This window comes from Colletes latitarsis, chromosome 1 (genome assembly GCF_051014445.1).
Source record: "Colletes latitarsis isolate SP2378_abdomen chromosome 1, iyColLati1, whole genome shotgun sequence".
Taxonomy (NCBI): domain Eukaryota; kingdom Metazoa; phylum Arthropoda; class Insecta; order Hymenoptera; family Colletidae; genus Colletes; species Colletes latitarsis.
In genome coordinates, this window is record NC_135134.1 from 35,474,129 (window position 1) to 35,486,951 (window position 12,823).

Here is a 12,823-nt window from a genome sequence, read left to right on the forward strand (position 1 = left end):
TTGACGAGAAGGCTGAGACCGATGTGGATATCGTTCAGCATACAAGTTTTTCGCGCTTACAGAATTTTTTTGGCATTCGCCATAAATAAGAAGCATATCAACCTGCTCTTCAAACGGATACATCGTGCCGGATTGACCGATTTATCGACACTAATCTTATGATGTTTATCTTACTCTGCAAACTATTAAAGTGTCCTTCAAGCAGTGTTTATTCTCAGTGAAGTAAACAGTAAGCATTACGCATTCCTCTACTGTTGACAATACGTATGTTTCATTTACTACCAAAACCGTAAGTATTATCGCCTTTCTCTACTTTCTATGACCTTCAATGACCTTGTGTAATAGGTCGTTGAACTCGTTTTAAGATCCTCTATCGTGATACGGAAGCAAAAACATACCGATCCATTAAAAAAAATGGATGTGACCTTCAAATGTCCGAAGTACCTCCACCTGCAAAAAAACTATTATCGCCACTCAATAGCGCCCTTCGTACTGTGCAATTTACTTTAGCAAACATTTCTTTGAAACTTATAGTTTCCAAGATATCTGAGGTGCTAATAGTTACTGCCCCACCCTGTATATGCAGGTAGAAAATGAAAAAAGGTAGTGCAGTTACGGATACAGAAAGACATTTAGAAAGGCATCCTCAAGCAAGATGTCATATGCGGCCCTAAGTGCCGCAGCAGTAGTCGGTGTCGACTCTCGAGAGTTCAGTTTACGACCTCGCTATATCGTGGCCCAAACTATACACTATTATATTATGTAGAAGTTCCTTTTCGAGCCATCATACCAGAACTTGATAGTCTAAAATCAGTACAAATTCCAAAATTAATTGACTTTATTAAAAATACATGATGTTGGGGAATATAATATAATTGTAGCGGCCATTGTATAGCCACTACGTCCTTGCCAGAGTATGAATGGGAATGGGATGTAAGGCTAGTTTTAAGCTTTCTATTTTTCCATTTTCTCAGGGTTTCGTGTGAGCCTGGTCGTCCTGTTAAACACTTGGGCGACCAGAGCCGTACGAGGCGCCTGTTTTCCTTCAAGGTTTCGCTTGGGCCTCGGACTACCCCGATCCGTTCCCGGCGAGCCTCTTGACTTTTATTACTCTCTTTCACTAGCTAAACTTTTCCTACGCTAGTTTTTTTCCAGTTTCGTTTTTCTGTCTTTCTGTCCTATCTCTTTTTCTCTCCCTTTGCTATTAGGGTAAGGCATGTATATAGAGAGTAGGAGTTTAAGGAATAGAGACAGTCCGTTAGAGACGTCGTAGTAAAACAGTCCGTTAGAGACGTCGTCGTGAGACAGTCTAGTAAAGACGTCGTCGTAACACAGTCTGGTAAAGACGCGTAATCGCGGTTCATGGTTCAGAGATGTTGTAGTTTAACCTACGTGTGGCTGCGTGTGCCCCACATCACTCACTCGCGTAGATAATAAACAGTAATAATTGTGGGGTAGCTTGTTGGGTTATAATTTTACCCTCTAGCCCCCTCATAATTATTCCCTAGGTAAGTTAAAAGCCCTTTACAGTAATGATTCTTAACCTTCAAGCACACAACTGGGTCTGTGAGTTCCGAGGCCTTCCAAAAATGCGTGATATACTTAAAAAGCAAGGGTTAGGGGGTCCAGGTCCCTGAAGGGGAAAAAAGTTCGATAGTTCTAGCAGGTATTCCACAACATAGTAGCCTTAGTCCTTGTCAAACTGCTGAAATACTAAGACTGCAACCTTAAAAATGGATCTGAAACCTAGTTGTGTCTTAACATCAGAAAATCAGTGCCGCGAAAAATACAAAGTTGAAGTAAGTACAATTTAAATTAACTTTTGTGATTTGAAAATTCGTGTGTGATGTAAAAAATGAAGAAAAATGTTTTGTTTTTCTACTGTTATTGATAATACACGACTGTGAACGGCAAGCCGACTGTTTATAGCAGCGTTCTTTTGAGAACAGCGATTTGCAAGGTAAGTAAGAATAAATAAAATTAATTAAACAAAATTAATATAAATACAAATTACTACAAATTACTTGCTTTTATAAATCTACGTTTATGTTATGTATGTATGTTTGGCTTGTGTCTAGCAGAATGGAAAGATACTACAAGTCAATCTGTCAAGAACATGTTGCTAAAGTTTGCTGGAATTGTGTTGACAATAATACATAAATTTTGTATTCTATCAATCATTTAGTAAATATTAATAAAGATTTTTTTAGAACTTCATACATTGAATTTTTCCATTCTTTTAAATCTAATTTTCAATACAACTTTTTTAGATTTCCGTGGTCGCCACATTTATTTATCAGTTTTAATTATTTTTTATGAAGTTTGTTCATACTTGAGAGATATTGTATTAAACGTCACAAGCGATTACTTGTACTTTTTCTTATAAAACTATCATTTTTACATGCCAAAACGATCATGACGTAAACGTAAAAATTCATCTACTTTCATTCTGCAAAGTAATTGTAGTTTTTGCAACGAGTCGTTTCAGCATATTTTTTTTCGTGGAATACAACTCATGACCTTTCCATTTTCGTGTGGTACAACCCTTTTATCTTTTATTAATAAAAAGATATGAGTTTTTGAAGAAAATGAAATTTCTGGAAAAATGTTTCATTTTATCTTTTAGTTTTTGATAAATATCTTTACTGTACAAACACATCCGACAATTTAACCTGCAAAGCGTTATTTTTAAATCTTTGGCGTGTCGATTAGAAAAAAAGACACTTGAATCCATGCACTATAGTTCCGAGATATAAGCGATTGAAGATGCGGTGGGTCTGGCAGACCCAGTTGTGTCTCTCCGTAAGTATTTGAGCGTGTGTGCTTGAAGGTTAAGATGAACGTCGCTCCGGAGTTGGTATGTTCATTTTTCGTACAACCGAGGAAAAGGACAGCGAGTGAGAACGAATGAAAAAAACATCGCTTTTTAAATGTCTCCCGCTTTGCTGACTCCAAGAGGGATCCTCCAGTTGGAAGGGATAGAAATGTTCAACTTACGAATTACGACTGGGGTTGATTTTAAGAATCATTACTGTAGTTAAAAATCTATTTCTTTATAACAAATCTATGTAATCCCTATTATTACAAAAGGAGTTGACAATCACTGTCTGAAATTTCATTGAATTCAAAAATTTCATTTTATTTAATGAATGCTGAAAAATATAAATTCACAAATAAAAATATATTTGTTACGTGGAGGTCGTGATATTAAATATCATAAATATCATGAATTTCACCAACAAGCAACGATTGGAATAGGCACGTGCTATAAAGACAAATAAAATTTAGAAAATGGCTACGATTGGAAGAAAGTTGAGAATAATTTGTTTTGTGCAGCAGCACAATGTCGCACGCCAACTTAATTTTGTGCAAACTGATTAGGGGGATAAAGACATAGCCGTACACTCTGTGTAGTTTATTTCAATTCCTCTCTCTCTACCGAGTTTTCTAACATTACTAATTAAATAGCCGCCTTAAGCTGCGTCTCCACTGCGTCGGCACGGCTCGGCATTTGCCGATCAGCACAGCGCGGCACAAGTCGGTACGGCCGGGCCGTGCCACTGCTATGCACGTCTACGTGACAAAACTATTTCTTTCTCATTCGATTAATAGTGAAACGCAAAATCTCTTTCGTAAACGATGTTGATTTTTCTCATTATACCAATTTTTTTATTCAATAAAAAATTAAGATCAACTTGATTTTTTTAGTAAAACTGTATCGTTTCCTTTTTTTTCATAACTCGATGCATCTTTGTATCCTTTTGAAAAAAGTATTAGAGGCTTTAGGTCGAAAAATGAATAGTTTAAGAGTTATTAGTTTAGTCCCGAATTCCCATATACAGGATGTTCGGCTACCCCTGAATGAAATTTTAATGGGAGATTCTAGAGATCAAAATATGACGAAAATCAAGAATACCAATTTGTTGATGGAGGCTTTGTTAAAAAGTTATTAACGTTTAAAGTTTCTCCCGTACTGAATTTTTTTCTCGAAAATGCGCAAGCTTTCGAGGGTATGTCTATTCACAAAAAATGATTGTAAATAACCCCTGCAATCGAAAATAATTTTTTCAGAACGATTTGAAACTTTTCAATTTAATTTTTTAATTTAGGCACCTACCCCTCGTCGATATTTCTTAAAAACTCGTTTTTAATTTTTAATAATTTTGTTTAACACCCTATAGAAAAATAGTCTAATACTTTTTTGTAGGTGGCCATGGGCTCTGCTTCATGAAAACAATTTCAATGAGATATCTTTACTATTGTAGGTGTTATGGCCGTTTAAAAATTGGACCACTTTTATGGGGGTTTTCACATTTTACGGGATCAAGGAGCAACTTTTCGAATATTTTTGGAATTTTCACATATTCTTCACTAAAATACGCGTACTTCGCATTTTGAAAAATTAAAATCGTCCAATCCGTTTAGGAGTTATGACGTTTTAAAGACACGCATGAAATTACAGGGAAGCATTTCTGGCTTCACATTAGATTTTCGGTAAGGAATTTTTTTTCTTGAGTATGCGTAGGATTTCGGGGGTATGTATAATGACCAAAAATGATTGTAATCGACTCCTGCAACCGAAAATAATTTTCTTAGATCGATTTGAAATTTTTTAATTTAATTTTTTAATAACTTTTTAACGAAGCTTCAGTCAAGAAATTGATATTCTTGATTTTCGTCTTATTTTGGCCACTAGAATCTCCTTTTAAAATTTTTCCCAAGGTTAGCCGAACACCCTGTACATATAGTTCGGGCTACGATATAGCAAGGTCGAAAACTTGAATGGGTGTCAATGTTTACATGTTTCAGCTTTCGAAACAAGGGAATTGACAGAAATACGAGTAGCTAAGGTCCTTAGACTTGTTACGAGCCAGGGCCGTGCAGCGCGCGTGGCCTGCGAGTGCGAGAGAGAGTATGGAATATGGTATCAATTTGTTAGTTAGGTACACGGACGAACCCGATGCAAAATCGGGGAGCCGCCAGGATAGTTGATAACGAGGACGAACCTGACGCGAAATCAGGGAACCTCTGGGATGGAGTCACGTACGGACGAACCTGGTACGAAACCAGGGAGCCGTAGGAGGGTGAAACGTCGTGAACGAACCCGATGCGAAATCGGGGAGTCACTAGGATTGTTGATAACGACGCAGACGAACCCAATGCGAAATCGGGGAGCTGCTAGGAGGTTGGAAGAAACGCAGACGAACTCGATGCGTAATCGAGGAGCTGCTGGGAGGTTGGATAAATCACAGACGAACCTGATGCGAAATCAGGGAGCTGTAGGATGCGGACGAACCTGATGCGTGATCAGGGAGCCGCTAGGATGGTAATAGATTGCGTGGACGAACTCGATGCGTAATCGAGGAGCCACTAGGTTGTAAGAGGTTGTATTTGGATTTGGGGATGTGTTAATTGAACTCGTAACTATGAATTATTAAATATAATATAACCCGAGCGGTAAGGTTATATTATTATGGGAACGTTTAACTAATGATAACCGCTTTATATAATTATGGGTTAAAGAAGTTGGGTAACTCTGATTTGATAATAAAAGTAGATATATTCTTAAATCAACAAATAAAATACAATTGTTTCGTGTATCTTATGTCGCGATCAAAGAATGATTATATTTACCTAAAATGACCTTGCACGGTGTTGACGCACTGGCGATGCGGGGGTATGTCAGGTGGAAATAAAGGCCGTAATAGAATTTATGCCGGTTCACGGATTCTATATGGTTTGATACGAAAGTGTACGGTAGCCCGATCTCGCAAGATATAACTGACTATCAAATCGTATACGCGTGACAAGAGACGTGACGTTGACTCTAACGTGACGGTACGATTATGATCCCCCGAGTAAGAAAATCAAGGGGTTTATATACCCAAAAATCCGTGGGGGAGGATTCAAAAGTACGTTAGAAATCACCGTGTGCACTATTCTCCGAATTGTATTAATTAACGAGCTGCTCTACTCTCCGAATTGTATTAATTAACGGGCTGCTGCATCGCGACGGAAGTGACCCCCATTTCAAAGGTTAGATAAGTAGCAGGGCGATTTCATAATGCACGCAAGTGGCAAGAAAAATTTGAGGAACGAAATGTTCGACATACGTAACAGACTATGATCAGGGCTTAATTTGGTCAGGTTAGAAATTAATTTGTTTTTGAATTTAAGCAACTGCAATTTCTTGTCGATTATATACTGACTAACTTCAATAGGAAACATTTTTTTTGTCAGTTCATCGAAAAGGGCTGGACAATTATGGGGACTAGTTCATATGCCTCACCCTGTATAATAATAGATGAATCGCGTCTTCAATCAGATACGAATACTGACTCTGATTCAGATGTAGGCATAATATAATATATAATTGATTTAAAAAATATATTTAATGAAAAAATTCAAATAAGCGTTAATTTTTTATTCTTTAACCCTATATTCTATGTACTCCAGTGATTAATTCGATTGTTTCAATCATTCTTGATAAACTGACAAAAAATTTTCCAATAAAAGTTACTCAGTAATTATGTGACAACAAATGGTGAACGAAAAAATTGGGAAAAATCTTTTTATTCAATAAAGAATTAAGATCACCTTAATTTTTGTAATAAAATTGTATCTTTGTATCTCGATGATGGTTTTGGAACGCAATTGACATGAATCTCTGTACGTTGAGGACTCAACAGACTACTTGACTGATGCACTCTGCATTTTTTTTGTTTGTTTTTTGGGAATACAAAAACAACAAAAGTTAATTGCCGGTCTTGGCACGATCTCTTTTGATGGTTACCGACATCGTGCTAATCGACTTGTCGGCATGCCATTCGGCTTTTCAAGCCATGTTATCCGAGACGATGCAGGTCGTTAGAGTGTTTGGCTTTGCTGAGAAGTACTTAGGGTGCCGATCGGCCGTGCCGAATGGCAAAAGCCGACTCATTGTCAGTGGAGACGCAGCTTTAGGGGCACTAGGTTGTAAACAAAAACCTTCATTGTTTATGATAGGTGTGACTCTATATCCGCTAGCTTTATGAATTTACTGTTACGTTACAACATAATTGTTCTAACCGACATGGCAACGCTAGATTGCAACTTTGTTCGCGGCGTTGAGGGCTCGATGAAGACGAAGAATTCGGTTAAAGCGAGTCGTAACGGTGCGTCCTGGTCGCAGGACCACTAGTAAGAATTACGCTCCATTCTTGCCCCTTGGAATTATGGCGAGTTCGTCCTTCTTAACTTCGCGGCAGGAATTCCGAGATAACGAGTGCCGAATAATAACGTTACCTTCGCGCAAATGACTCGTGTCTCGGGCTAGTCGGCAACCCGAGCGGCTCATATTTTTCTTGCACGATTACGAATGGTAATCCGCTTTCGCGAAGATGCTCGGAAACCGTTCGCGCAGCTAGGTATTGTAATTTCAAACCGGACGCTGGTCTTAGGAAAACAGCTTCCTCGCGTGGGGTTTAATTCGCGCGCCATGCCCTTCGAATCTTTCACGAATTTTTCGGTGCCATTAGAATTCTGTGTTGTATTTGAGTTTCTGACAATTGTGTATTAAAGTAGAATTACATAATAAAAGACGTGTCTCCATAAATCTCTGTGAATCCTTTTGGTGCACATCATAAATACATACACCAAATTGAAAGCTTAACCCTGAAAATAATCGGTTAAATGTTTAATTTTGCAGGAACTAAAAAAAGCATTACTTATGTTGAAAGGATATTTATGTAGGAGATTTGTATTGAATATTTGTGCAGCGCTGTAGTTTTATCGAATGTTAATTAATGTGCAAAAGGGTTGAAAGTATTTTGTTCGAGAAGGAATGGGTAACCAGGGACAACGAGACAACAGGGAGAACAAAACGAGTGGTTATGAAAGATAGAGGTGATTCCATAAATCTCTCGTATATGATGGAGATATGATATTAATTTGTGATTTGATTAAAATTCGTTTATATAATTATATCATTTGTACATTTGTTAGAAATATAATTTAATAAAATTTAAATAAAATTTCTTATTAATTACTTAAATAAATAAATAAATTACTTAAATAAAATTTCGAAATAATTTTATCACGGAAAAATATGTCCGAAATTCTCCGATCGTGTTTTTGCTTTATTTCAATGCTTATATTTGAGTTTTACATTCGCATCTTAAAATCCAAGTCAAATTTTAACAAAATTAATCATAAATTATGATGGCTATCTTTTGTAATCTTTTGGTTTTTCTGATACACATTGGGAAAAGTCTAAAATTGGTTTTAATAATAAAGGGAATAAAATGTTACATAAAAAAGTTATATAAAGATTTCCTCTATCTTCTTTAATACAGAAGAAACAACATAATAAATGTTGTAACTAATACATCTGTGAAACTATTGTTTTATGTATATAATTATTAACTGCATTAAAGTAAAATTACAGTTATATGTGGGAATGTTGTTATATACTTATGATTGCAATGATTTTTCATTTTAATGACACACATTACTTCCAACTTACAGTACAATATTATTTTTATTATTATTTCAGTATATTGAGCTTATTAATACAATTTACGTACGCATAGTTAAAAGCATGAACAAAACTAAACAAAATTACGATAAATTGCTCTACAATAAATGGTTTTTCAACTAATAATGAAAAGGTTATTTCTTTTTTATTTATCAAATATACAGGGTGTTCGGCCACCCCTGGGAAAAATTTTAATGGGAAATTCTAGAGGCCAAAATAAGACGAAAATCAAGAATACCAATTTCTTGATGGAAGCTTCGTTAAAAAGTTATTAACAATTAAATTCAAAAATTTCAAATCGTTCTAAAAAAATTATTTTCGGATGCGGGGGTCAATTACAATCATTTTTGGTCATTATATAAACCCCCGAAATCCTACGCATTTTTGAGAAAAAAATTCCTTACCGAAAATCTAATTTCAAGCCAGAAATCGTTCCCCGATATTTCATGTGTATTTCTAAAACACCATGACTCCTGAACGGATTGGACGATTTTAATGTTTAAAAAAGCAAACAACGCGTATTTTGGTGTAGAATATGTAGAAATTCTAACAATAATGAAAAAGTTGTTTCTTGGCACCGCAAAATGAGAAAAACCCCATAAAAGTGGTCCAATTTTTAAACGGCCAAAACACCTACAATAGTAAATATATTTCAATGAAACTTTTTTCTGGAGTGGAGCTCATGGGTACCTACAACAAAGTATTAGACAACATGTTCGTACAGCATCAAACAAATTTATTAAAAATGAAAAACGAATTTTTAAGAAAAATCGACAAGGGGGTAGGTGCCTAAATTCTTTGAGGGAAAAAAAAATTTCAAATCGTTTTGGAAAAATTATTTTCGGTTGCGGTAGTCAATTACAATCATTTTTGGTGAATAGACATATCCCCGAAATCTTGCGCATTTTCGAGAAAAAAATTCAGTATGGGCGGAACTTTAAACGTTAATAACTTTTTAAGGAAGCCTCCATCAACAAATTGGTATCCTTGATTTTCGTCTTATTTTGGCCTCTAGAATCCCCCATTAAAATTTTTCCCAGGGGTAGCCGAACACCCTGTATGTTATGTAGTGTTATAACCTATACAAAATATCTTATGCATATTCTTAACCACGTACTTCTTGTATATGTTCATTATATCACAATTTATTACCCTAAAGTGTCTGAAATATGTCAGCTTGTAAAGTTATGAGGCTTAAATTGCACAGTCTGCGACGATTATTCGTCGAAGAATGTGAAGACGTACTGCAAGTTAAATGAGATATTACTTGTTCCGTTTCGCGGTATTCTAATGAAACGGCAGGTGTTATTTAGGTTTATCTGTTGTTGAACAAGTACTGATTGGTTATACGAACATGACTGTGAAAGTATTTCAGTATCTTGGTTGATCCAAGCAGTGGTTTAGATTCATACACTTCGTTACAAGCTAAGCTTAGCATTGCTATTATACTGTAATACGTACATCAAACATAAGAAATTGTTCTTTTATTATAAAAATAGATATACATACTTTTAAAATATTGAAATACAATCGTATCCTAAATTAACATGAAATTACTATAATTTTAAAACTTTAATTTAAATATGGTGCGGGTTCCCATTATCCAATCACTATGAAATTGTGCATATATCATTTTCTTATCTAGTATTACAATTTAGACGGGTAACACGACAAAAAATTAGAAGTTGAAAAATAAGGACCACCCTAGTATGCATGTTTTGCAAAATCAACCATGTTTGTTGTCTGTGTGCTATCCATTACTTTGCTGAAAATGCAATTTAACGATTGAAGAATTAGTTGCAGCAAGGGGGTGAAGTTATCGATTTGTTACTTCTTCATCGATTTTTATAATATGTTATTAATATATTGTAAAGGGCATTATTTTGAACAACTTTTCCGAGATATTAGCAAAATTAAAAATTTAAAAAAGGCTTAAAATATTTTATTAAGGGCATCGGTTTGAACAACTATTTCCTCTTCGAATTAGCATCGATCGACCTTAATATTTGAGATAAAAGTTTTTCAAGAATTAAAAATAGTTATACTTAAATTTTAATAACTCATGCTTTCTATTATTGTTGTTAATAAAAGAATACACATTCTAATTTTTAGTTTTATTTCTAAAAAAGATACAACTCGGCATCGTTGAAATACAAGGGTCGTTCAATAAGTCCTTAGAAAATCCAAGACCTGGCACTCGTAGCATCGGAAATGGCTTGTTTTTAGTAAACATCATGTCAAAGTCTCACAATCAGTTATATCCACCACATGGTTTCATTTTTATTGTCGATTGAAGCAAGAAACTTCCTCTTGCATCAAGACAATGTACGGGTGCACACCTGTGCAGTTTCGATGGCCAAAATCATGGAATTAAAGCTCGAATTATTACAAGATCCACCGTATTCACCGGATTTGGCCCCCAGTGACTTTTTTTTATTTCCAAACTTAAAAAAATTGCTCGGCGGACAACGGTTCACGTCGAACGAGTAGGTCACCGGCGAAACAGATGACTATTTTGAGGACCTTCCGAAATCTTACTTTTTAGATGGCTTAAAAAAGTTGAAGAAACGTTTGGAAAAGTGTATAGAGTTAAAAGGAGATTATATTAAAAAATAAAAAAAAAATCTACCCAAAATAATTTGTTTTTCTATCTTTTTCTAAGGACTTATTGAACGACCCTCATACCTATCAGTCAGAATTAAAACTATGTCTCATGCACTTTTTTCTATACAATAATTTATTTTATGTTAAAAACGTTGAAATACATCTCTTATATTATAGGTATTATCCAAAATTCTAAAAAAACTTGCATTAAAGATATTTGCATACGTTGCGTGATTAATTGCAGAGCGTCATGATGTTGTTTCGTTTAAACGGAAAATTATTCCATGCGTAATATACTTAACGCGTAGCCGTAATCCCCTCGTCGATTACGACAGAGAACTCGTACCTTTACCGTGGTCGGGTAATTGGTCCCCGGGAAGTTCTACCTTTACATCAATTGCCGCAGCCTTCACTCTTCGTTCACTTGATTAGAGAACTAAATCCCAAACCGCTAACGTAACTAATTCACTAATGTATCCAAGTTCCACGGCATCTTACCTTCTCTTTGGCCCTAGAACGCTAACGTCGTCATTTAATTTACTTTGCTACATGCGTGCTTCCTGCTGCTTTCTCCTCCCGTCGTCTTATCTCTCCGCACGCATTTACATATCTCGATCTTTTACGCGTGCAACTGTCTATCGCCTCTTTCATTTCGAGAATTCTTTTCTTAATAAAAACGAGTGATTAAGTGAACGTGTAAGATGTACCTCTTATTAAGGAAAAAAAAGTAGAAACAGAACTAAAACTGAGAATATATATAATGTTGAATGCATATGTACGTTAAAAAGATAGATTGCTACAGGATGCTATTAAAATGATGTACATTTTTAATAAGAACTCGAATCAGTATTTTATCGTTGATCCGAATGTTTCACAAATTTTTCCTTCCAATCGCAAATGTAAGTTAATTCAACCGAAGCGTTAAGAAATTAATTCTGGTATTTATCAAAATTACTCTGAAAGATTATTTAATTTATTAATTTGTTTTGTAATGAAGCATTGCACCGCCGAATGAAGAATACAGAGTTGACAGTGTGGAACGTTCAGTTCTTCAATACAGTGCGTTTTCGAACTGAAACCTAGATCAGAAAGTAAAAGAAACTTTAATTTTTTATATAGATTATTTAGTTTTAATTTTCCGAGTAATAGAAAATTGAATAAATTGCATGAGCATTGCTATCTGTAGCGCTTCTCCGAGTATATGAAATATCACACAAAATAATAATACAGAAATTTAACGACTACTGTTTTGAAGAATAAAAATTTTAACAAAGAATTAGGACTAAATTAGTATCTCTATTTTGAAAGTGATTATCCTTTTTAAATTCGTGACATAGTTTAGAAGTAAACTTTTAATATTGTTGGACTCGTAGCATAGGTTAGAAATGAAAGCCAAACACAGATTTTAATCATGAATAATTAGAGTAAAGTAATAATGTGACTTCGTACTTGTTCTGTATAAACATTAGATATTTTAACAGTCTTTAATAAACTCAATAATTTAACGTTTTCAACTCTTCGTTTTAACTTTCCTTCAAAAATAAGTAAAATTTTTAAATTAGAATAGAATTCGAGTAACGTGACGCACTATGTTGTTTCTTTAGACACGCATGCCTTAATAAGTTACGTAACCTTGTGGTCGTTATACATTTCAAACATTTTTTTTAAATTCATTGATCTTGAAGTTAGTATTGTTGTTATAAA